This window comes from Mus musculus, chromosome 5 (assembly GCF_000001635.26).
Source record: "Mus musculus strain C57BL/6J chromosome 5, GRCm38.p6 C57BL/6J".
Lineage (NCBI taxonomy): Eukaryota > Metazoa > Chordata > Mammalia > Rodentia > Muridae > Mus > Mus musculus.
Genome location: NC_000071.6, coordinates 67876743 through 67904632, shown reverse-complemented (window position 1 = coordinate 67904632; position 27890 = coordinate 67876743). Strand labels below are relative to the sequence as shown.

General features: G+C 40.0%; 1 long non-coding RNA gene across 1 annotated transcript in view; it reads right to left on the bottom strand.

The window, feature by feature from the left end:
- Positions 1–24913, bottom strand: part of Gm15477 — a 29107-nt gene extending 4194 nt beyond the window's left edge. Inside the window, exons 1-3 of the long non-coding RNA XR_001784869.1 lie at positions 24832–24913; positions 2010–2095; positions 667–810 (exon numbers count right to left, since the gene is read on the bottom strand). This is a non-coding gene — a long non-coding RNA (predicted gene 15477). The remainder of the gene's footprint in view (positions 1–666; positions 811–2009; positions 2096–24831) is intronic.
- Positions 24914–27890: the final 2977 nt, after the last annotated feature.

The window sequence follows — 27890 nt, the reverse complement described above, 5'->3', positions numbered from 1 at the left end:
GTTCCAGGAAGAATGCTAAGTACGTTACCAGCCAACACTTCTGTTTTCCCAGAATAAATAATCATAAAGAAAATACTAGGACTTTCAAAGACCTAGATTTTATTCACATTTTCTAAGGGGGGAAAAGTAATAATAATTTTTTTTTTATTTATTGTATGTAGAATTCAAAATGGTTCTTTAAACACTTAACCTTAAGGGTCATTAGTACACAGCATCCAATCCTTCTTGGGATATATGGTACATTTGGCTTTAATCTCCTAAAACCCATAGCAGCTTGAAAATGGCTCTTTAATCAAATGTCCCAGATGAAACGAAAATAAACTATAGAGATGTGTATTTTGTTTTATTCTTCTCTCATATAATACATCCCAACTGCAGTTTCCTCCCTCTCCATTCCTCCCAGTTCCCCCACCCACCTCCCCTCTCCCACAGATCCATTCCTCCTCAATTTCCCTTCAGAAAAGACCAGGCCTCCCAGGAGTATCAACTAAACACAGCATAACAAGTTACAATAAGACTAGACACAGACCCTCAATCAGGACTGGGTAAGACAACCCAGTAGGAGGAAAAAGGGTCCCAAGAGAAGATAAAAAGAGTCAGAGATTCCCTCACTCCCACTGTTAGAAGTGGGAGTACCAAAACACCAAGCTAACAATCATAACGTACTCGCGGGGGACCTAGCACAGACCCATGGAGGCTCCGTGAGTGCCACTATGAGCCCTGCTTAGTTGATTCTGTGTGTTGTGTTCTCCTTGTGTCCTCCATTCCCTCCAGCTCCTCTGGTTGTGGGGTGCTTGCTAGTAAGATTTTCTGAAAGAGACAGAGACAGTTTAAGACCAGCCTGGCCTATATACATTTGGGGGCTGGAGAGATGACTCAACCAAGCTATCCTGTCCCATTTGAATTAAGTGATAGTAATTGTATTAGGTTGTTAAAGCTGTCATAGCACTGTCCTTAACTCAAGTGGACTAAACAACAGCATTATTAAGATTCTCAAGACTGGAAACCTCTGAGAGTGCAAGAGACCTGGTGCTCTGACCTCTGGTGGCTTTCTGATTATAGGTGGCCTTCACTGGCGGCACTTGGTGTTTTCTTTGTACATGTGATTCTTTCTAAAATTTTTGGCTATGTAAGAACACCGCCCATACTGAAAGGAACACCATCCATACTAAGTTAGAGATTCCAATTCCAATATGGCCTTATCTTAATTACATCTGCCATGGCTCTACCTCGAAATAAGGTCATATCCCACTGTGCTATAGGTTAGGGCTTCCAAGTAGGAATTTTGGAGATAAATAACAAAATGCATTATAGGTATTAGAAGAATTGGCTCCAGTAATGGTATAACAAATCATCTAGAAATACACAGACAAGCAAACAGCTATGAAATGCAAAAGGGGAATTTTACATACTGAAGCTTATAGATCTATGTAATTTCAATAATTCATTTACACATGCATTTTAGGGACTTAATAAAAATACCAACGTTGTAATGACACATCCAGAGATGCCAGAGTGTATTAAGTCACAACTTATTTGCATCTTGTGGGTAAAGATTAAGAGACACTAAGAAACCCTCTGAAAATGTTGTGTTTCTCTAGTTTAGTCAAAGGTAAACAGCAAGAATAGTATCATTTTCTGATAGTACAAGGAATTATTTATTTATTATTATTATTATTATTATTATTATGGCTTAATAAATACTATCTGAGATTTAATCACCTTATTAAGCAGGTCTCCAGGAATCTCCTTGACTTAATGTAAACCACTTTTGCATGTTAATAAGGGAAATGGCCTCATATGCCATGGAATCTCAACAGTGGACTAAGACAATGGCCCACTTTCAGTATTTTAACCCATGCCTTGGGGTGTGTCAGGACCTCTGAGTTAGGCATACGGAGTTACTTTGGCACAGCAAAGGACCCTGGCAGACTAGTCTGGAAGAGGACGAGAGCGTCTGTGGGACTATCAGGAATCTCCGCTAACACTCAATGGAATGAGTACCTTACCTGTCGTAGGTATCCAAGAAGAATGCAGACCACAAGCCATCTTCAGATTTCTTGAGAGGATTCAAAGATAGTTTTACCCACAAGAACTGTTGGGGAAGGAAAACAGTCAAGCTGGTTTAGAAGAATAAATATGACATTTCTCACCACTGAAAATAGTGAAGAATATTAAGCAAACTTGCCTTAATCAATTTCTTGGGTTTTTTTTTTAAGTATGAAAATAGTGAAGAATATTAAGCAAACTTGCCTTAATCAATTTCTTGGGTTTTTTTTTTTAAGTATACGGCCTTGAGTATAAAATGGTCCCCACTGCTATCATATAGTCTGTTATACCTGGATGATAATGGTGTGGCCTTAAACCCAAGCTAAATCCAAGCTAAGGCAACATCACTGGGTGTAATATTATGCTGAAAATGCTATTGCTCCACAATTACTGAAAGCAAGGAAAGTCTCAATAGATGGTTAGTGGCATGAATGAAATCAGTACAAATGTGCAAATTTCTTACTTTGTTCATTACATACATACATATTCATATTTGTGTGCATATATACATGCATATATATTCTAGTTGTTGGATGTCTTCCCTCTCCAAATCCCACATAAAATTTCATTTGTCACGGTAATAGTATCATAGTGTAAGAGTGAGAATTTCACAAGATTATTGGGCCATGGGGGATCCACCTTTGGGTCTTGACTAATGTCCCTATTGTGGGAGTGGTTTCTTCATAAAAAGATCAGTTCTACCCCCTTTCCCTCTCCTTGTCCTTCCATCATCTCTCTGCCCCTCCCCCATGAGATGACACAGCAGAAAGTCTGCACTAAAAGATAAAACTTTGATCTTGGATTTTCCATCCTATAAAACAGTGAAAGAATAAATTTCTATTCTCTATAAATTACCCAGTCTTGGCTAACCTGTTATAGCAGTACTGAGTGAATGAAGACATCTTGCTGATCGGTTTCTTGGTTGTCCTGAGTCAGTCTTACAATATGTCAATTGTCAGGCTCTTTGACATAAGATTTTAGTAGGCAGTGGTAGGTGGGTAGATTACTGTAAAGTTGCAAGGGGCTATAAAGACCCCAAATGTACATGTTTTTTGTAGAGCCATGGATACTGCTGCTGTCTGATCCCTGACACACAGCTTCCCTCTGCCCCAAATGTAATGACCTTCTGAAAGCAGAATACACCAGCATTGCAGCCAGCTGAGGTAGCAGAATCCTTCACAGACTGGAGTAATACAAAATGACTAAGAGACCAGGATCTTGCCCCCTTCTATGCATTGGTTGCACAGCTGATTTAGTATAAAAGTAGTAGAGCTGAAGCAAACATATAACCAGGGAAGTATGTTGAAAGCTCATCTATTCATCAAGAAAAAAATCAAAATTTTGAAAATATTCTGAAAAATCTCACTTGTGTCCATTTCTATAATGACAATCAAAACTCTAAGTAACTGGACCAGTTCTTGTTAATTCTTCTTTGGACTCTTGAAAATGATGAAATTTCTATAGTCCAGATTTGAGTTTAGTTATCATGCACACAGATATCGCCTTGTCCTGAAGTATTCTTCAAGCAAATAGTAAACTAAATATTATGGTACTGTGGCTATCTATGCTATCAATTGTTTTTAACTCATGTAAAACAGGTACACTGTTATTGCTCAACTGAATAATTAGATGTCCACCTTAAAGGTAAGAAAAATTAAGGCAGAGTTGGGTGTGTGATCTTGGCCATTCAGCCATTTTAAGCCTCATCATTCAATCAATATAATTCTAACGTCTAAATATAGGTGAAGTAAATACTTTCAAGGCTTTGATTTAATACCTGATATCACTGCCTCTGGGTTGTGATCTTCTTTCTTCAAGACACTGAGACTCCAATGAAATGAAGACAAAAGTGACAAACCCCAACCAAGTCTCCTTCCAACTCGCAGTCTACAACTCAATTCACAGAGAATCTGTGCAGTAATCCCAATAAATACTAACGTGAATTTCATAGTTTGCTGAGTCATTTTTGGTCTTTCCACAATTTCTGGCATCCTAATGCATTAAAAGGATATTAAATCATCAACGACTTATTATTTTCCATTTCTAGTACTCTTAACATTTAAACATTTTCCCCTTAAAATTATTGATTTTGACCTGGTGATTGGAGCTCTAATTCAGCATCTCAAAAAACATCTAACCTTATAACCCTCTCTTAGCCAGCTATACCGCTTGTAAACTAGTTAAGATCTTAGATGCATTCAATTAAATGTGCCTTTGACCAATGCCCAGGTGCTGCTACTAGGAGGCCAATTCTAAAACCATAGCATTTGAACCTGTGATCGTTGGAGCAATCATCCCTAAACAATTGTTTATTATTTCCCATAACTCAGTTGGTACCTTCCTGTCTGGCTGGACTGGACAACTTCTAGAATGACATGTGTGTATGTCTCACACGTGCTCTAACATCATGAGATGACCACCCTGGAACAGAGAGCCTTTGCTCCAAAGGTGTCTCCTCCTCCACCGTGTGAGCTTGAGCTCACACGCTTGTCTCAGGTTCCAGCAAGCTGCGTTTTTCCTGCTTTGGATGGATGTGTTTTCTGGTGTCCCCTAATCCCAAATGCTCTTCCCACACCCTCAGAATAGGACCTCGTTTCAAAATAGGGTTTATCTACATGGAATTAAGTTAAAGTGAGGTCATGCTAAAGTAAGGATGCCCCTTTGATCCAATCTTACTAGCATCTTCACTAAAGTAAGACATTCAGAAATACACAGGGAGTAGGCCGTGTGACAAGTGCGGCAGAGGTTAGAAGGAGGCATCTTTAAGCCAAGGATTGCTATGGATTGATGGCAGGCCCAGAAGCTATGGGAAAGGCATGGGGAAAAGTCTCTACCAGTGCCTTTGAAGAGGTTACGTACGGCCTTGCCAAAACTTGGACTTCGGAAATCTAGCTATGAGACTGTGAAGGAATAAATATGTGCCGTGATAAGCTATTCAACTTGTGGGCAATTCATTACATCAGGCCAAAGAAACTAATATGCACAGCCAAATGATGATTCAAGGCATGTGTCAGCACTAAATAGGATGCAGTAAAATGCCATACTGAACAGGAAAGTGCAAATGGGGGTGAGGATTGAGACCCGGCTTTCAATTATTACAGAGATTTTCTACATGACTCATTATAGCAATTACCCTTTATCGTGCTGTCCAAGAGAACTTCTGGTTTCTGTACAAGGTGGTTGGTTGGTTGGTTGGTTGGTTGGTTGGTTGGTTGGTTTGTTATTTTTTTTTAGACCTTTGTATGTGGGATATCAGCTAATTTAATTTCTATTGCTGGGATAAAATCATGGCCAGAAGCAGGTTGGGGGAAGAGTTTATTTGGCTTGCATATCCAGATTATACTCCTAAGGGAAGCCAAGGCAGAAATTTGGAAGCAGATACTGAGACCTCATTGTGAGAAGCTGTGAAAGTGAAGCCTAGATTGCTTTGGAGACCCCAGAATGTTGGAGGTGCCAGAGGCATGGGATATCTGCCAGGGAGAGCTGCATAGGGAAGTGGAATCAGCCCAAGGGGGAGATGTGAATTACAGTCAGCCAATTTGGAAGAACAGAGCCATCTAAGCACTCAACATCAGGCAAAGAATACAAGATTTGGAATTTGCCCTTCCGGCTTCCAGTCTTGCTTTGGTCCAGTATTTCCTCACTATGCCCCATTCCTCTCTTTTAAAATGGAAATACATATTCTGTGCCATTATATAAGTATGTAGTTTGCTTTTTGATTTTTCACAGGATTACAATTGTCTTTTGTCTCACAAAAGACAGTGGACTTTAAAACTGTTGAAACTGTGAAGGATTATAGAGATGTTTGAAGTTAGAGTAGTTTGCATTATGATATGACCATAGGCTATGATATGACCATAGGCTATGGGGGGCGGGGGGCAGGGAGTAGAAAGTGATGGTTTGAATAAGAATGGGACCTGTAAGCTTTTATATCTGAGTGTGTGGTCCCCAGTTAGCAGGACTATTTGGGAAGGATTAGGAGTTATGGCCTTGTAGAAGGTGGATTGCTGGAGGCAGACTTTGAGGTTTCAAAAAGCTCATGCCATTTCATAGTTCTCTCTGTCACTTGGTTGTCAATCAAGACATAAACTCTCAGCTACTGCTCCAGCACAGCCTATGTTCCTGTTGACAATGTTCCTTGCCCCGAATGGTCATGGATTCCAGCCTTCTAGAGCTATAATCCCCAAATGAAAGGCTACTTTCCCTTGGTCACAGTGCTCTGTCACTATATCCTGAAAGTAAGACAGCAACCAAGCAACCTGCAGAATTCACGAGGTGAGCATGTGCCCCCATGCTCTTGGCATTGATTATTCCCCATGTTATTCTCTCCCTAGTTCCTCACCTACAACTCTACAGAGAGTAATTCATTCCTTCTACTCCTAATATTCAGCAAAAATGCACTCTTTACACGAAGTAAGAAAACCTCCAAAAGGAAGACATATGTAAAAAAGCATTGTGCCAATACACCTGTCTTCTGAACAGCAGGAATGTTCTGAGACACTGGACAGAAATCCATTTCTGATGTGATGTATCTAGTTCTCCTGAGAACAGAAAATTGTCTGTTACAAACACATTGTCCTGCTGGCAATTGGAGAAAGAACAAAATATATATATTGCAGAGTTCCTTTGTCTTCCATTGTATATTTGAAACTTAGACTAAAAAGGAAAAACCTTCCTATGCTGTAGCTTAATATTTTTAAATAAAAATAAAAGCAGTTGAGTCTTTAAAGAACTTGAAGGTAAGCAATCTTATCCAGAAAGTGTCTAACAAGCTTTCCCTAGATGTGCGGGTCTCTCTCCTGATTACAACAAACGGAATGTTAGTTCAACTTAAAAAAAAAAGTTACAAAATATAAAAAATTAAGAGAAGAAAATAACATTTATGTTCACCGAAACCTATTGCAAAACTCTTTTTTATTTGATTCCACTTTATAGGCTTCTTACATAGTAAATCTAGAATAATATGTAGCATGTACAGTTATTATCTGAATTATGTTAACGTTAAAACAGCACTCCATGTAAATATAAAATTATACAGCCATAATTTATGTTGCCTACTTTTTCTGATTTGCATCTATTGTAGGCATGTACAAAAATATATTCACACTTTTTCCCAGTGTTAAATAATTAACTGGCTTCAACCTATTCATTATTTATAAACAAGTCTGCAGCAGACATCTTTACACAGAATGAGCATTCTACATTAGGGATTATTTATTTGGGATCAATGCTTACAAGTGGATTGCTGGATTTCTTGTGTTGAAATTAATCAATGTTTTTTAAGAAACTCAATATACAGGGTCGTGTGTCTTCCTAATCCTGTGATTCTGCTCAAGAAATACTTGGGATTTTCCACAGCCATCCCTCTCTGCCCATAGAGGATTGATTGCAAGAATCACAATGCTACACTTTGCTGGCATTCAACTCTCATATGAAACACACCATCCTCTGCATCTTACACCTTACACATGTTGCCATTCTCCCGGTCATCTCTAGAGTAATTAAAATACTGAATGTAATGCAAAGGTCGTGTGTGTGTGTGTGTGTGTGTGTGTGTGTGTGTGTGTGTGTGTGTGTGTTGCAGCAGTGGCAACGAGAAATCTATGCATATCCAATACGGACACAAGTGTGTTCAGATCTTACCTAACTGAATTTGCACAAGTGGAGTTGAGGGCTACAGAGAGATAAATATATTAACAATCCCTGGAAACACTGTTATTTCAAAATCTTGATCAGCAAAAAGCAATAGTTACCAACTTTACTGAATCTAGAATCACCTAGAAGACAAATCCCTGGCCATATCAGAGGACCTTTCTAGATTAAGTTAACTGAGATGGGAAGATACATATTATTTTTATGTGTATGTTTTGCTTGTATGTATATATAAGTGCATGCAGTGCCCAAGGGAGTCTAAGCAGGGTATCAGATCTCCAGAACTGGAATTACAAATAATTGTAAACTACCATGAGGATGCTGGGAATTGAACCAGGGTCCCCTGTAAGAGCAGCCATTGTTCTTAGCCTCTGAGCTGTATTGGGCTTGTTGCCTTGGGCCTTTGGTAGCACAGTGCTTCCTAAGAAGGGCATATGCAGGAGGAGGCCTATTCACCTTGTGGCACCTGGAAAACAAAAGGAGAGAAAAAGGAAAGAACATGGCCCTAGCTTCCTTTCAAAAGACATATCCAGTTACCAACTTTCCTTCTGCTATGCTTCACTACCAATGGTTTCAACCAGGAATTTGGCATATAGGATTTGGGGACAGCTATCCAAAAAACAAAGCAAAACACTATGCACATAAGAGAAACATCCAGGCTCTGTTGGCCAGGAAAGAGCAGAGGGTCTTGCCTGTCAGCAACTGTCAGCAACCAGTTGTGTTTGCCCCATCACAGTATCTATTTATTCTTCTCCACGATCTTGCAGAGTACTCTTTACATAGTCAATACAAAGCAAATATGCATAGGCTAGTTATTAAACAAAAGTAAATATTTAGAATACCTTTGTAAGATTTCAGAATCTACAAAGATTATTCAAGAATGATGAAATACTAACTCATTTTGTCAAATAAAAGCAAGATTCAATGAAATAAGCTTTAAATGGTTTCCTCAACTATATAGATATAGTCAGATATATACAGATATACTGAATTGGACAGTATCCGAATTCTTTGAAATTAAACGCAAATAATTAAGTGGTTTTACACTGGCTTGAAAATTGGGGGTAGACTAACTTGGAGGAAGCATTTCTCAGAAAAAATATTTAGAATTTTATAATGTTAATAATATAATACAATTATTTTGATAATATATTTGACAGTTATATTGATAATACAATCCATTTATTTTTCAATCACTTTTAAAGTGACATAAGGATTGGTGAGATTTTCTTTTAGATCTGAAACAATTGAACAACAAAACAGTAACTAATTAACAAGGTGCGGGATGTTCAGGGTAACTGCCTGAGGAATTGATATCTCTCTCTCCATTCATGAAAGACTAACAGAATTGTTGGCTGAGCTGTTTACCACATTATCCTGTGGGGCTGATCTTCTTCCATCTTTTTTTGAGAGCAGAGACAGATCATAGTTCAAGGAGTTGTGTCCCTCCAGCTGTGAGAAGAGGTGCTGTCCTGAGAAACTCAGTTCTTCCTCTAAGCTTGCTATTCATATCCCAGTACTGATGCCCCAGTTTGTAACTGATAATCCCTCCTCTTCACCATGGAGCTGCAGTATGTTCTTGTAGCTGCAGCTTGAATCCACCTGACAGGCCTGTTTAGCCCTTGAAAAAAGAGCCTGATTCAGGAAGCAGCCAGGCCAGTGGTCCCTCATCAGGCCTCATTCCCCTCTGCAAACTGTAATGAACTGCCACAGGTGATGCGGCCTAAACAACAGAAACGGTCTGAAAACTGTGACCTCTAAGATCAAGACTCTAGTGGATTTAATGTCTGGTTAGGAAACACATCTGGCTCATGGACAGTAATCTCTCATCACACACAGCAAAGAATGAGGGAGCTTGCTCTAGTCTATTTTACAAAGACACTGGGCCAAGAGTCCCCAAAGAATAACTCTCAAAGACGGCATATCTAATTATCTACATATTAGATATCAGCTTTTAACATAGAAACCAGGGGCAAGGGGCAAGTATCCAGTCTTCAACAGGTTCTCTCTGAACAGATTCTAGGACCACCTAGGCAAACCTCTTCCTCAGAAGTACACACTTGCAGGTGAATCTTCCAAAACATGACGTTTTAGTAAGTCCAGCCTCTTCCTTCTTTCTGATAGACCTAACTGCTTTCTGTAATTGCTAAATCTAAAATACCTTAGAATTCTCTCTGGACCCTTTCCATTACCTAGTTAGCCACTTCATAACAATTTTTATATTAAAGTCTCTCTGTACAAATTACTCGTTCCCTCTATTAATTTCAGTGTCTCTGGTCTTATGTGGAGGTCTTTGATCCACTTAGACTTGAGCTTTGTACAAGGAGATAAGAATGGATCGATTTGCATTCTTTTACATGATAACAACCAGTTGTGCCAGCACCATTTGTTGAAAATGCTGTCTTTCTTCCACTGGATGGTTTTAGCTCCCTTGTCAAAGATCAAGTAACCATAGGTGTGTGGGTTCATTTCTGGGTCTTCAATTCTATTCCATTGATCTACTTGTCTGTCACTGTACCAGTACCATGCAGTTTTTATCACAATTGCTCTGTAATACAGTGAATGTCAGGCATGGTGATTCCACCAGAGGTTCTTTTATTGTTGAGAATAGTTTTTGCTATCCTAGATTTTTTTATTTTTCCAGATGAATTTGCAAATTGCCCTTTCTATCTCAGTGAAGAATTGGGTTGGAATTTTGATGGGGATTGCATTGAATCTGTAGATTGCTTTTGGCAAGATAGCCATTTTTACTATATTGATCCTGCCAATCCATGAGCATGGGAGATCTTTCCATCTTCTGAGATCTTCTTCAATTTCTTTCTTCAGAGTCTTGAAGTTCTTATCATACAGATCTTTCACTTCCTTAGTTAGAGTCACACCAAGGTATTTTATATTATTTGTGACTATTGAGAAGGGTGTTGTTTCCCTAATTTCTTTCTCAGTCTGTTTATCATTTGTGTAGAGAAAGGCCATTAATTTATTTGAGTTAATTTTATACCTAGCTACTGCACTGAAGCTATTTATCAGGTCTAGGAGTTCTCTGGTGGAATTTTTGGGGTCACTTATATATACTATCATATCATCTGCAAATAGTGATGTTTTGACTTCTTCCTTTCGAATTTGTATCCCCTTGATGTCCTTTTGTTGTCAAATTGCTCCAGAAACATAGAACACCCAAGATACAATTTGCAAAACACAAGAAAATCAAGAAGAGGGAAGACCAATAGGTGGATACTTCATTCCTCCTTAGAATAGGGAACAAAATACCCATGAAAGGAATTACAGAGGCAAAGTTTGGAGCTAAGACCAAAGGATGGACTATCCAGAGACTACCCCACCCAGGAATCCATCCCATAATCAGCCACCAAACCCAGACACTACTGCATATGCCAGAAAGATTTTGATGAAGGGACCCTGTTATAGCTGTCTCATATGATGCTATGCTAGTGCCTGGCAAATACAGAAGTGGATGCTCACAGTCATCTATAAGATGGAACACAGGGCCCCAAATGGAGAAGCTAGAGAAAGCACCCAAGGAGCTGAAGGGATCTGCAGCCCTATAGATGGAACAACAATATGAACTAACCAGTACCCCCAGAGCTCGTGTCTCTAGCTGCATATGTAGCAGAAGATGGCCTAGTCGGCCATCACTGGGAAGAGAGGCCCCTTGGTCTTGCAAACTTTATATGCCCCAGTACAGGGGAATGCCAGGGCCAAGAAGCAGGAGTAGGTGGATAGGGGAGCAGGGCAGAGGGAGAGTATAGGGAGCTTTCAGGATAGCATTTGAAATGTATATAAAGAAAATATCTAATTCAAAAAAATTCAAAGAAAAATTCTCGTTCCCTATCGTACAGTATATGATTTCCCCATTATTTTAACTGATCCATGCACTAAAGTTTATGCACCAAACGAGCTATAAGTTATACCCCATATAATCTGAATATTATTTTACACTATGGGGGAAGGAAACATTGAATTTGGGAACTGTTTGTGGGAGAGACAGAGAAAGACCAATGGTGGTTCTTGCTCTTTCTATCATTGTCCCAGTATGGCCCAAACTTGTACGAGTAAAGCAAAATCCGCATGTCTCCCTGTCCCCTTTCCAGAAGTAATTTAACATCTGCACATCATTATTTAGGGAACATCTCAGTTCCCTAGCACATGTATATTGTGAAAAGCTCCTCCATTCAAATTAATGCTCCCTTAAAGAAGCATGCCAATCACATCTTCCCCTCTTGGTATAGCCCAGTAATGTTCCACTCTGGCATAGGCTTCACCTCCCTGGAAGCCATAGCATTATCAGGTTACTTTGAATCATGATCTCCTGCCAGGCCACACAGTTCTAAGTCTCCCTAGTATAAGACAAATTCTCATACCAGACCTTGAAAGCAAATGGTGCCCATCTGTTGGCCTTGCAATTCTCTAGAAAGCAAATGTAACCCAACATTTCTGTTTCCTTAATATTTTGTTCTCAAAATATCCAGAAATGGCTTGTGAGCCCTAAATAACCCTGAAAGTGAAACATGCTGAAGAAAACCTTGTTGAGCAACAACACGGCAATGGATTTTCATATAAGCTCATATGATGTGGCTGTAAGCCAGACTGAAGACACAATGCTGGTGTTTAAGGGCAATGAAAGCATTGGACAGAATAAGGAATAGCATAAAGTTGTAATAGAAGATAGGTGAGATGGATTGAGTGACAGAGCCCTCAAGAGGAGCCAGAGGTGGAAGCTGTCCAGGAGAGTATCAATCAGTGCTGATCACCTTGTTCTAAATCGAGCTCTGAGTCTAAATGTTACCTCGATCTGTCTCCCAAAGGACAACAGAACTTAGGGAACAGAGGCAACAATCTGACCCAGTTGGGGTGCAGTCTAAACATGTATTTCCCAGAAGGACGACAGAAGGTGCTGCCTGAGTAGCTAGTATGGGCCAAGATGCATAAAGATGCAAATTGATTTTCAACTTTCTTCCTCTTGTTTTTTTTTTTTTTCTTTTTTTCCCCAATTGCACAAGGATTGTATCTCAGCAATGCTCAAAACATGCCACATGGGAAGGTGTGTAGATCTACACAGTCCAAATATCCCAGAAGCAGAGTAGCATTAAGGAAAGTGTGTGTGTGTGTGTGTGTGTGTGTGTGTGTGTGTGTGTCCTTGTTTGCCCACAAATCTATTTGTCCCTCATCTACTCTGCTTTACGTAGCAGTAGAGCTAACTCCTAAAACCCCTCTCCCAAATTTCCCTGTTACTACCTGCCTGCTACAGTCAGATTCTGTTAGACTGTTTCTGTTCTCTGCCCTGACCAGTGTCTCTGTAGCTGTAATTCCTGTTGGGCAGATCTCAGGAGTTCAGCATTTGCTGAGTGGCCAGAGGCACCAAAGGCGACCTAAGACCTTTTGACTGTTTGCTGAGGGCATGTCTTCTACTGATATTGCACTTCCTCGGATCTCATCATCTTTGATTGAACTCAGCATCTTAGTGTCCTGAGCAAGCAAATTAAATGCTTTCTCGTAAAATCACTATGCTACTTCTTCCTTTGACTTCATGGGGAGAGAAAATAGAATAGATTTTATGGGTGAACTGGGAATGGGTGGGGACAAGTGGGGAATCAGTGGTGCAGGATATGGAGTGAAGAGAGAGAGTAGAGTGTGGTGGAAAGACAGCTGAATTTGGGGGACATTTGAGGGTAGTGTAGAAACCTAGTGCAATGTAAACGTCCTAGAATCTTTGAAGGTGATCCTAATGCAGACTCCTAGTAATGAGGGATATGGAGTCTAAACTGGCCAATCCTGTTACCAGGTGAGGCTTCACAGGCAGAACTTGGTTATATTCAGTTGAGTTGTTGGCCAAGGAGGTTCCATGGAAATCTCCAAAGAACCCAGACCGTTGCTAAGACAGAGTGTTGCTTTCCACAAGCTGACAGTGGAGCTCCCACAGCTTATTGAACTTGGAGAAGCCGACTGGAGCCTACATGGAGCTTTCACCCATATGTTCTAGTCTGTTTGGTACTAGACGGTACCAAAGAGACGCATGGACACCAATCCAGCCACAAAACCTTTGACCTACAATTCATCCTGTCTGCAAAATATGCTAGAGCAATGTTGGCACAGAACTTGTGAGAGTAGCCAACCAATGTCTGTGTGACTTAAGGACCATTCCATAAGAAGGGTAAAACCAAACACAATACTTTGGTCAAAAAGTATCGACTACTAATATTATGATATTCTGCTATTCTTATAAACAGTGCCTTATCCAGTCATCATCAAAGAGTTTTCCTCAGGTAGCAGACAGGAAGAGATGCAGACACTCTCCACCAGACAATATATGGAAAAAGACTCTAAATTAGAGGTCTGCATCAAATCCCTCCCCTCAGAGCTCAGGGAATCCCTTGGAAGAGGACACAGAAAGATTCTAAGAGCCAGAGAAGATGGTGGACACCAGGAGGGCAAGGTTGTCTGACTCAATGAGACAGGAGCATATGAGCTCACAGAGATTGAAGAAACAAGCACAGGTCTGCACGTGCGCGCGTGTGTGTGTGTGTGTGTGTGTGTGTGTGTGTGTGTTTGTGTTTGTGTTTGTGTTTGTGCATGCATGCACTCGCATGTATGTTTGTATATGTGTATATAAAACATATATATGTATGTATATGTATGTTATGTATATACAATATATATATATATTACATATATATACAATATTACATATATATATAATACATATACATGTGATTAGCTTAGTACTTTTTATGTGATGCCTGACTGTAAAAATTAGTGGGTTCTTGACTCCGGTCTGTTTTGGGGTACATTTTCCTCTGGCTTCTGTGATCAACTTCAACACAATACATTTTACTTTGTTTTACTATATTTTATCTTGTCATTGGTTGTCATCTCTTAGAAGCCTGTTCTTTTCTAATGAGAGTCAGAAAGGGAGTATATCTAGAGGGGTGGGGAGGTGGGGAGGAACTCTGTGGTACAGGAAGGAACCAAACTATAATCAAGATATATTGTATGACGAAAGAATCTGTTTTCAATAAAAGGGGAGAAATTATAATGCAAACAAAGCCTTTGCCTTTTGTTTACTGTTTCCTACCTCAGAGAAGGAGTTGCTTTGGAAGGTAACTCTGGATTCTATGTCCTATACATACCCTCTTACAAACAATAAATGAGTTTTGTTGGCAAATAAGAGGGAAAATGCAGGTGAGAAGGCCCTGCCTTTTCCTATCCACTGGCTCTTGAGGTCAACCTCATTCAACTGGCATGCTCTCAACTCTGTTCTGAACTCCATGAGGAAAAGGTTTAACCCTAAAGAGACTGTGTTAGGTTTCCAGGGATGCCTACAGAAGAGTGGCTCTATCTAACCTGAACTTTCTGGGCTAGGCCAATTGTCCAGACTTGTCAGCCTTTAGGGGATACTCAAATTTCTCCATGTTTCATTGTTCTTTCTTATTTATCAGTTGGTCCAGAGCTCATAAAAGAAAATGGTCCTTTACTAGGATAACACCACCCACAGACTCAACTAAGCAGAGCTCATAGGAGCTTTCAGAGACTGAAGTGGTAAACATGAAGCCTGCATGGATCTGTGCTGTGTCCCCTGCAAACCTGCTATGGTTGTTCAGCTTGGGGGTTTTGTTGGAGTCCTAACAGAGGAAGAAGTGGGATATCTCTGACTTCTTTGCCTGCTCTTGGAACCCTTCTCCTCCTATTGGGTTGCCTTGCACAGCCTTGATATGGAAGTTTATGCCTACTCTTGTTACACCTTGGTTGATATCATTGGGAGGCCTACTCTTTTCTGAAGGGAATCTGGAGCAGTGGATCTGGGGGAGAGAGAAGGTTGGGAGAACTGGCAGGAAGGGGTGGAGCCAAGGCTATATTGTATGAGAGTACACTGCATCCTGAGGTCAGGACGTACTGTATGAAAAAAGAATAAAGAAAAAGAGAAGAACAAAAGAAGATGGCCCTCATGGGACCCATTCAAACATTGGGTGTATATATTACATACTCTATATTCTAATGAATTGTATTCCTAGGTAAATAGACTGCTTAAAATGACAGTAACTGTAGAGCTTATGGTGTTTCAATATTTATTCCAAATATTTTACATAAATGGTCTTAATCTTCAGAACAATGTAATATGCATAGCAGAACCACCTGGAATTATGATAGCGATTCATATGATAAATCTATCTTAAGTTGAAACTTTATGTCAAAAAATATAATTGCTATGGTTTGAATATCATTTGTCTCCCTAAATTTCATGTGTTGGAAGCACAGTCCCTATTGTAATAGTGTGGTAGGTAAAGGGATCCTTAAGAGGTAAGGTCTGCTGGGAAATAATTGGTCATTAAAAGCCCATGGGAGGGATTAATGCTGGTGCCAGGGAGTGAGTTACTCCTGCAAGAGGAGGTTGTTATAAAAAGAAAAAAAATCAGGCCTAGTCCCTGTCTCACCATGTAGTCTCTTCTGAATGTGTTTCTTCCAACTTTTGACATTATCCATCATGCAGCCAGTCAGAGGACAGTACGATGCCCTTTAACCTCTAGAACAGTACATGAAACAAATGGTTTTTTTCTTTACAAATTACCCAGCCTCTGGTATCTTTTTACAGTAATGGAAATCAAACTAATGTAGTATATAACCTACCAAGCATAGTAGTTGAGCAGAATACGGGGGATTTTTTTTCCACGTGATTATTTGACTGACCGATTTCTCACCTTCAGTGTCACCACCATTGCTGAGAATGACAAAGTCATATCATAGTGCCTAACTGCAGCTCAGAAAAGGATCAAAATCCAAAACTCAAAGGATAAGTCTGACTGACCATGTGTCAATTTTGCACCACCACAAAGTCAAAAAATCCTAAGTTCAACTATTGGAAGTAAGGGACCATCTGTGCTAAAACACTTGTTTTACAGAACAAGAAAAACAAAACAAAACAAAACAAAACAAAAAAAAAAACCCACCCAAGTACAGAGATATTATGGAACCTGCCCAAATTCACACAGATAATAAATGGTAGAGTTTGTAGCAAAACTTTAAGAACTGGTCTACAGAACTCTGAAGCAACCAGCTGTGCTACCTAAGTTCAGATTTTTAACCAACTGAATCTGTATGCTGTCCAACAGGACTTCATATTAATTGGGTTACCTAGGGGTTGGCAATCTTAGGTATTGTCTTAGTTACTGTTCTATTGCTATGAGGAGACACCATGACCAAGTCAACTTACAAAAGAAAGCATTTAATTGTAGGCTTGCTTGAACTTTAAGAGGGTTAGTCCATGATCATCATGGTAGGAATCATGGTGCCAAGCAGGCAGATATGACCTGAAGCAGCAGCTGAAAGCTTACATCTGACCCACAAGCAGAAGAGAGAGAGAGAGAGAGAGCAAGTCTAGGTCTATCATAGGCATTTGCAACCTCAAAATCCACTTTCAGTGATACACCTCTTTCAACAAGGCCATACCTCCTAATCCTCCCCAAATCTTTCCACTAACTGGGGACCAAGTTTTCAAACACATGAGCCTATGGGGGAGGGGAGTCATTCTCATTCAAACCACCACAGGTGTATTGGTTTCAGCTACCTCTTATGCCCCACACATGGTCTCAGTTTTTATCCCTGACCTTCCCCAGCTTTGATATTGAGTTTCATACTGGTTCCCTCTCTAGACAGAACGCATCTCACTAACGATGTCACTGAACAACATGGATCTGTACCAATATTTTCACTAAAAGGTAAAACCAGGGCCTCATCAAGCACCTGATTTCTACCATGCTTTTACAGAGTAGGTACTTTCTAGAAAACTCATCATTCTACTATGATAATATCCCATAATAGTAATTGTAAGCTTGTAATAAAATAATGTAGGGACTGGTACAATGGCTCAGAGGGCAAATGTGTTTGTTAGGCAAACCTGGAGACGTAAGTTTGATCTCCAAGACCCGTGTAAAGACAGAAGGAGAAATGGCTCCACAATAATGTCAATATTATTTAAATGTATATTTATGTTATAGATGTGGTTTTCATTTACTGTATTCTACCATTTCAACCTTGAGTAGTTCAACTTTAGAGGAAATAAATTTTTTCTCTCTACTTTTTATAGTGAGGATGAGGAACAATTCTTTCTAATTTTTCTAATACAGAGCAAGCTAAATTCTATCTCTTGCTCTCTGCATGCAGTGACACAAATTTATGAAAACACTTTTTAGTTTCCAAAAGTCTGAACTCATACTTAATCTCACAGCCAAGTTAATGGCACACCTTTAGATCATTGAAGAATAAAAATTTATCTTGCTGCCCTACTGTGTACTCCACCAGTTTCAGCTTCCCCTACCTTTAAGAGAACAATGTAAAAAAAAAAACACACTTTCTTGTCTCAGATTTTCCATGGAATCAGCTTTGACAGCATAAAATAATGCATAGCTTTACCCTCAAATTATGTACCACTAATCCAGAAAAACATATGTGTGTATATGTGTGTTGTGGTAATCATTTGCTGAAGGTAGCCAACATAGTTGGAAGCAACTTTATAAAACAAATATCTAACATCAATGCTGCAAGTATTGTCTGTTTTCAGTCACGTTTGCTAATTCTGGGTCAGCTGGACTCAGTAAACCTTCTTCTGGAAAACTTCTGTTAGCAATTTCTTTAAAGAATCTCTCAACCCTTCTCCATGCCATGTTTTCTGTGCTGTTGAATGAATACAGAGCAAAGCCCACTATTAGGAACAGACCCAGAGATGCATAGGGACAGTCAGACATCAGAAAGCATTTAGGCAGGAATAGACACATACAAGAGACACACTACAAATCAGGTAGTAACCACACACTACCAATAGACACAAGCAAAAGGGACAGAAGTGGAGGGGTCAAATTTTAATGGTACTGTGACATTAGGTCTCCTAGAAATGGCAAGAAAGCTTTACCTATGACATTGCAAACATATGGCTGGCTAAGCAAGACCTGAACAAGCACAACACCAATAGGCATGCTAACATGGAAGGGAAAAATCTCACAGGGCCCCACCCATACACAAAGAACTACAGGCAGCTAAGAATGCTGAGAATTGAAGAAGTCTTCCCCAAGGATGAATCTCCTAGTTGATTATACAACATCAAGTAGTGAGCCCTGAAATCATATGCATACAAATAACACTAAACAAATGAAGCAGGTGGTATTTATTAATTTAGGCACCTATGTTTATTTATTTGTATGTATGTATATATGTATGTGTTCATATGTATGTAAATGCAACAACTAAAGGAAAAAAATCCATGATTTGGGGAGGACTCAAAGGGGATGTGCATACATGGGAGGAATTAGAGGAAGGGAAGGGGAATATAATGTAATTATATTTTAATTTTTAAAGGTTAAAAGATAAAATTGTAGAAAAGGTTAAAAATACTCAATGCATAATTATATTTTATTGTCTTTATTATTATTTGATTATTACATTTTATGTTCTTGTAATTATTTGCTTTAATTGTTTCTGTGTGTTCAATAACATTGCACTGTAGCTTGAAATGACCCATAGTGGGAGAATTTAAAGCTGCAGAAATTAGAAAAATTTAAACACTAGAGGGTTCTTTTGCTACTATCAAGACATTTAGTAGCACACGAGTACATGTGTACTACCCAGCAAGTAGATGCTGGGTATAAACCCATACATGCATACATACAACTGTGTACCTCATATATCAGAAAAACACACAAATGTTGGCATCTCAATATAATCAAATATATTTGAAGTTTTTGCCCTTATAAATATTATCATAAAATTTAGTAAAATCCCTGTGTGTTGCATACAATTCCCATTGGATTTACAGAAGATGGCTTCATTTAGGGTATGAAAGACAAGACACAAACAATCCACTGGACCCCCTTTCATGTGAGCAGATAATAGAGAAAAAGAGCTAACAATAGGAACTGTGTAGAACTGACACAAAGGGCTCTTTGAAGGGCTGGGAGGAAAACGCTGAGCCAGCACACATCCCGAAGAGCACATTTCTGTATTAAATCACAGCGGTCAGCGTAAACATGCTCCTATAATAGGGAACACATAGAAACCTTGTCTCTAAACAAGAAAAATGGCATTTGAAATGGCAGAGATGGATTCTTTATCAGAAGGTCAGGCTATGACCATTTGGAAACCGTGTGAATCAGAGAATCGGGGGTTGATTGTGTGGAGACATTTCATCCAGGGATAACATGTATAGACAAATAATCTATTAAGTAAATGTCATGACATTGTACAAGGGTTTTACTTTCGAACTAATGACAATACATAGCGGTAACTGTGGTGTAAGATCCCAAAAGAGTAAGATACATTGCTCCCGTTATACTGCAATACCTCTGTATCCTCTGTGAGCAACTTTGCAGGTGTAAAATGCATTAATACATTTTCTCTTGAATATTGTTAGGATCACTTTCAAAAATGGTCTTTCCCAAAACAGACTCAGCTCAGGTCCTCCTTCCTGAGACTCCTGCTGGGGACTGAATTTAGAGGAAATAATAAAACCTTAAAATGTCACATCATGATTGTAGTTACAAACATTATAATAAGCAGGCAGTGCAAGCAATTCAATTCAAATCAGTGTTCTCAGCACTGGGGAGGTACAGGGATCATTCGCTAAGGCACTCAATGCAGATGTTCATGTTTATAGTGTCACTAGGAAGGCACAATTCTGGGTAAACTGGGAAACCTTCAAAGCAGGCTCGAGGACAAACATCATCACATTTTTAATAAGCCAATGTCACCATCCCAGGGCCAACTAAGTTCAGTCCCCAGGAGGAGTCTCGGGAAGGAGGAGCTGAGCTGTGTCTGTTTCAGAAGGACCATTTGTGCAAGTGTCCCTAACAACACTCAAGACAGATGAGCACACACTCAGGGCACTGTGAACTCTGTTTTATAATCTCTCCTGCTGGCTCCTGCTGGCTCCTGCTGGCTCCTGCTGGCAGGTGTCACTACTGAAAGTGGACCCTGCTTTTAGCTGCTGAGTCACCCATGCTGAGTTGGCTCTCCCAGGCTGCAGACACACAATTTTTCAAAGTCATCCTCTCTTTTAATTGGCACTCACAGGCCTACAATGCTAAGGTGCCATGCCCAAGAAGTGTCCAGCCCACACTTAAGATCTGTCATAAGTGAGTAAGCCTCACAAATAGGGTGGATTGTAAGGAGTCTATGCCATGCACCATATCTGCCACTATGATGAACCCCACCCCTTTTAGTCCTGTGTATGTTTTGTGATAAAGACCAATGACTTCATTATGATCTCAATCCTTCAGACAAGACATACCATGAAACCTCAGAAAGAAGGGAGGTAGCATTTCAATCTCTCTTATGAGACTTTTCCTGCCCTCTCTGCAAACATGGACAAGACTCCATGGTGGCCAGCAGTAATGTGAAGGTCAGGTATTGTCCATTCTGCAGGTGTAAGTTCACCTTACAGTTGCATACTGACAACATGATTGCTTAAGTTATCATCTAGAGTTTTTAAAAAAAATCTGCTATGCGGTGGTAGTCAGTGTACAAAGACGAATAGGCACTTTGCTACCTTTAGAATGTATTGTCTCAACAAACATCCTACATGTTAAGTAATTTAGAAGGAGACTGAGCTGTACATATCCAGTAATAGCGTGGTGAGTGGGGCAGTTAAATTTGAATGAGTAAGGAAAGCCTTCTGGAATAAAGAACACTGGATCTGTCTCTGAACATGTTAATCATGGTAACTGGAAGAGAAATGGATTTGTGGGACAATTAGCAAAAATGAAATGATTTGGAATTAATGAACATGGACATGGGGAAGGGATGAAAGAAGTTAAGAGAAGAAAGCTAGGATACCCATCTTGGGTTCAGCCATGAATGTGATGAATGAGTTTAGATTCTGTCCTGAATACAATTGGTGGCCACAGAATTAGTAAGAGCAGCAGGAGGAGTGTGTCTGGACCTGTAATTAAGAGATAACTGAAATCAGTGGACAGGTTCGGGGGAGGAAGAGCTAAAGGCAAGAACTCCACAATGGTGTCATGGCCACGGCACAGCCCTAAGAGTAGAAACAGCGGCAACCAGGGAAGAAAAGTGAATCTAGCAACCTGGATTAGCAAACATCCTGGAACAGCTGTGTGCAGGGGAAAGTTACAAGTGGTGCTGAGGTCTGTAGCTGGAAGCCTGATGGAACTCTGATACGATAATGGCTGATGGTTTCTCTTGGCTGCATTGAGTGTGGAGTGCCTGCAGTCCATCCACACAAAGAAGCACTTTCTAAACTCATTTTTAAGAAGGGGAGAAAATTGTTCTCATTTATCTGGAGTTTCAAGACCATAACAACAGTACTGCAAGGAACTTCTACAAAAGCACTTGGGCACAGGAAATACAAAAGATAGATTGGAAATATTCATTGTTTAGGATTTCTGTTCTTATGTAATAAAAAAACATACAAATCAATACAAAAGTAAAGACTTATTTCATAAATAGAGAGTCGTCATTGGCTAGGGGGGGGGGGGTATGTATACTAATACTCCCTGAATCCCAGTAAGAGAAGTACATTGCATACTTATAATAGTGGGGAAAAATATATTTGTAGTTAGTAGTTGTCTTAGTTAGGATTTTTACTGCTATGATGAAACACCATGACCAAAAACAAACTAAGAAAGTATTTATTTGGCCTCTATATCATAGTCCATCATTGAAGGAAGCCAAAACAGGAACTAAAACAGGGTAGGAACCTGGAGGCAGGAGGTGATCAGAGGCCGTGGAAAGGTGTGGCTTACTGGCTTGCTCAACCTGCTTTTGTATAGAACACAGGACCACCAGCCCAGAGGTAGCACTGCTCACAGTGGGCTAACACTCTCACATCAATCACTAATTAAAAAAAACATCCTACAGCCAGATCTTATGGAGGTATGTTTTTCAACTCAGGGTCCTTTCTTTAAGATCACTATAGCTATATCAAGCTGACATAAAACTAACCAGTGCAATCATTTTGGCTGAATAATGATTACAATCTCTTGTCTTGAACAAGTAACTGAATTAAAAGGAGATTAAAAGACATAGATAGATGATTGATACATGATAGATGGATGGATGGATAGATAGATAGATGGATAAATGCAGAGATAGACCAGTGATAGAGTAATTATGCTACTGTTTATATTCACAAAATTAACAGCAAATAAGCCATAACCACAGAAGACAGCTCTATTTAAAATGATCCTTATGCAACTCCTAGATGTGTCCATAGAGAGAAGACCACATCTGTTTTCCTCCTCTTCCTATTGGCTGGAATGTGAAGTGTGAGAGCAGAAGATAGAAGCTCCGTGTTGGGACCTGGGGAGATGACTCAGTGGTAAAGAACTTCCTACACATGCATGAGGACTGGAGTTCAGATGCCCAGAACTCGTCTAAATAGCCAGGATTAGGACCAAGAGAATGTGTCAGTCAACTTGTAACCCCAGTGCCTAGGGATGAGAGACAAGGAATCCCTCAAGCAAGCTGGCAAGCTATCTTAAACAACACTGGGAGCTCTGGGTTCAGTGAGAGATCCTGCCTCAGTAAATAAAGTAGAAAGTGATTGAGGAAAGACATCTAGAATTAACCTCTGGACTACATACATACATACATGCATACATACACACACATACATACACACACATAATACATATATACATATGCATGTGTCACAAATTGCAAACATGCATGTACACACCACACACATATGCAAGAAAAAAACCCCAAATTAATGAAAGAAGGTAGACAAAATAAAGGTGAGAGACACCATCCCCCACACCAACTCTCCAAACAGTCACATAATTTGCTTTAGGGACCAACTCCAGCTCAGTGTTCTAAAGGATAGAATTGTATAGACACATGCAAAATTTCCTGCCAAGTTCTCTCTCTTTCTCTGACTGAAATATGACGATATACCTGTGAAGATTGTGGTATGTCTGTGTGTCAGGGCACTTGGATCAGCATACAGGATGTGTTCTCTTCTTATAGCAACTAAGAAAGGTAACTCACAAACTCATTGTGCATATCCAGAAAATAGATTGAGTTCTTAAGGAGAATTTTTGTCATCTATTAAAATAACAAAAACTAAACTTATACTCGATGTTAGTTGCCAATACTGGTAAATATTGTCAACGCTGATAAGCAAGTCTCCTAGGACAAACTATTTCAAAATCATGGCCAAGTTTGCTAATTGTACCCCATGTTCATATTTCCCTACCACGATAATAAAGCCACTAATTATTAACTAGGAATACAGTTCATCACACTGAAATTTACATTGCAGTCCCCTTTACAACTACATTTTGCTATATGGACAAATTATGTCTAGTGGGCATAAGCACAAATGATACATCCAAGCTCCAAGAAGAGTTCATGCTGGCTTAGTGCAGATATGAGGTCTGGATCCAGAGCAGCCATCTTAGAGTGTCAATTAGAAGCCACAATGAGACTGGCACTCAGACGTGACTCAAGAAAGCTGAGTTGTTCACACTCACCATGCCTCCTGATTAGTGAGGACTATATGATTTGTTTGTTGATCATTGATACGGGACAATGCCTGTCTTCTTTTATCTTTCTGTTGCTTACGCTTTAATCCTATCACTGATCTCTGCTCCCACAAGTCTTAGAAAGCAATTGGGTCAATAGGTAATATGACAACAGTATGTTGAGGATGAGCACAATTAAAGGACGTCAGACAAAGCACAAGGTCCCCAATGAAGGAGCCACAGAAATACCCAGGGAGCTGAAAGGGTCTGAAGCCCCATAAGAGGAACATCAATATGAACTAACCAGTACCCCCAGAGCTACTTGGAACTATACCATCAATCAAAGAAAACACAAGGTGGAACTTGTGGCTCTAGCTATATATGTAGCAGAGAATGGCCTAGTTGGTCATCAACGGGAGGAGAGACCCTTGGTCTTATGAAGGTTCTATGCCCCAGAATAGGGGAATGCCAGGGCCAGGAATGGGAGTGGGTGGGTTGGGGAGGAGGGGGATTGGGGGGGGATAGGGGATTTTCGAAGGGGAAACTAGGAAAGGGGATAACATTTGAAATGTAAATAAAGAAAATATCTTAAAACAAACAAACAAACAAACAAAACTAGAGGACGTTAGAGTAGGGATCCATACCCCACCTGGCAGTGTCCACAGTTCCTTCCCAGTTCTGAGCAGCAGCCGGTGGCTTCTCTGTCCTCTCAGCCTTGATGGCTCCACAGTCACAGCTCTGCTGACTCAATTAAAAAGGGCAATGAAATCACTTTTTGCTGCTTTATATCACACTTTAGAGAATTACTGTAGCCTCCTGTGTTATAAGGGAACAGATTTCCAATATAGCAATGCCCCAAAATCACTTACAAAGCTTTATAGTAGCATAACAAATCTGATAACAACATTCAGGTTGAAATGAAGTGACTGTTTCCTTGTAAGCAGAGGAAAATAAAAATAAAAATAAATAGCCCTGTGACTAAAATGTTGTTCAAAAATAGATATATCCCTTGCTTGTACAGAATTCATATTCTTTTTTATTGGATATTTTCTTTATTTACATTTCATATGTTATTCCCGGTTTTCCCTCCTCCTGAAAACCCCCTATCCCATCCTCCCTCCCCCTGCTTCTATGAGGGTGTTCCTCCACCCACCCACCCACACACACCTCCCCACCCTTGATTCCCCTACACTGGGGCACCTATTGAGCCTTCATAGGACCAAGGACCTATGAAGGACCTTCATAGGACCTCTCCTCCAACTGATACCTGCCTCTACTACATATGCAGCTGGAGCCATGTGTACTCCTTTGTTGATGGCTTAGTCCCTGGGAGCACTGGGGGGAGGGGGTTTGGTTGGTTCATATTGTTGTTCTTCCTATGGGGTTGCAAACCCCCTCAACTCCTTCAATCATTTCTCTAACTCCTGTGCTCAGTTCAATGGTTGGCTGCAAGCACACCCTTTCCAAAAGATTTGTGTGCTATATTCCATTTTACATTGGCATTTTTGACAGAAGCAGGAATCAGAGTACTTTGTAAAACTGATTACATTTAACCCAACACCCCTCCTCATCCCTTGTCATCTGTGACAGACCAGAGAGCTGGCCCTAGGGTAATGAGAGCTGGAGAGATGGTCCACCCCTTGCCATCTGCAACATTAAGTGAGTTGTTAGGAGCAATGCTGGAGAGCTGGCCCTGGTGGTATGAAAGTGGGAGAGCTGGTGGGCTGACCAACTTAGCTACCACCCAGGCTCAGATCCAGGGCTTTGAGTTGGCCTGACCCAAAATATATCCCGTCTATGATCTGCTAGGCAAGTTCTACAGATCCAAAGTTGCAGGATCTCCATGACACAGGGCAGCAACAGGATATCTGAGATGAGTTCTGGTGAAGATCCAGCACTGATAGTATAATAGAAACCAGGGGCCTTGCGCCAGACCAATGGGTCATGGCAATGAACATTTGCAAGTAAAGATGTATGGACAAAGGAGTATACTGTGTGACATATTACAGCTTTCACAATGAGATTCTTTTGTTTGTTTTCTGTTTGTTTGACTGGGAGGTAGGATGTTGCCAAGAGTGAAGGGAAGATACAAAGGGATGGGAAGATGAGTAATATCGAGGTGCATGATGTGAAACTCACAAAAAATCAATAAAAGGGAGGGAGGGAGAAAGGGAGGAAGGGAAAGAAAGAGAGAGAGGAGGAGGAGAGGAGAGGAGAGGAGAGGAGAGGAGAGGAGAGGAGAGGAGAGGAGAGGAGAGGAGAGGAGAGGAGGGAGAAGAAGGGAGAAGAGAGAAAAGAGAAAAAGAGAGAGAGAAAAGAGAAGAGAGGCAGGGGTGGGGGTGGGGGATCAGTATGGTCTGGAAGCTCTCACCGAGGATTCCATACAGAAGGTGCCTCTTGAAGAAGCAAAGCCCTGCTGTGTGAGCCAATGACTTTGAACTGATGATCATTTTGTATGAGCAGCAGGTGCAAGAAGATCACTCTGTCAATTCCATGTGATAACAGAAGAAATGAAAATCTCACGGAAAGAGGTTTTCCCTGTATCACAAGGGAAAATGTCATTCTTACCACGAAGAAAGGCACACTAAAGCCAAGGGGACCCGCTACAAACAACACTTGTAAACTAGCCTCTGTCTGCACTATGCCATAACTAACCTGCCCCCCAAACCCTTTGCCTTATCTTCCTTCCCAAATTACTCTTCTTTACACCTATTATTACCTTATTATTTTCTGATTCACTAGTATTTAGGACATAAAACTATTCAAAAGCTTTTTAAACCATGGAGTGTTTAAGGTTTTCATGTGACCTGAACCTGTCTGCCCTCTGCAGAGTTAACGACTCTCCTAAAACTGTTTTGTTCTTTCCATGAATGCTGTTGTGCCTTCACCACATGTATAAAATCTTTTAAAACTCAGCATTATGTATACTTAAAAAATTTTACTCATATATAAAAGAACATGGCTAACCCTTCATAGTAACAGAATAAACCATGGCTTGTGGTTATTGACTGATGGGTATATCATATGCCTTAAATTATTTATATCTAAATACCCTGGCTTTCCTAGGGAAGAGGAGGGCAAGTATGGCATGGGATTGAACTTCTTCAGTTCACCAGGTATTCTCTTACTGTCCAAATTATTCAAACCAATGTACACTCTGGTTAATATATATGTGTAGTGTTTTATATTCTCCATATCTTCACTAATACTAGATAGCATCAAAGACTTAGACTTTCTCCAGTTTATTCCTGTTATATATTTTCTCAATTGCCTGAATTATTTGTCAATTTGATCACTTTACAGGATTCTGATAGTATCATTTTATATAAAACTGTTCTGAATATCAGAATAATGGATGTGCACATGAGTCTAATAATTCAGTGATACGTGAAAACTACCTATTTTCATACCTAGAAACACAATACTCAGGAATGAATAGAGATGGATCTGAAAGCATAAATAAATATGAATATGAATCAAAACTCATGGTCTGAGGCAAACAATATGGTCCAAAGGGTAAAGATGCTGCCTGCAAAGCCTGATGACCTGAATTCGATCCCAGAGACACAGACAGTGAAGGGAAAGAACAAAATACTTCAAGGCATCCTCTGATCTCTATACTCATCGTGGCACACTTGTGCTTATGCAATACACATATGCACAAATACTATCCTGCCAAAAATAAATACAATGAAAAAATGTTAAATC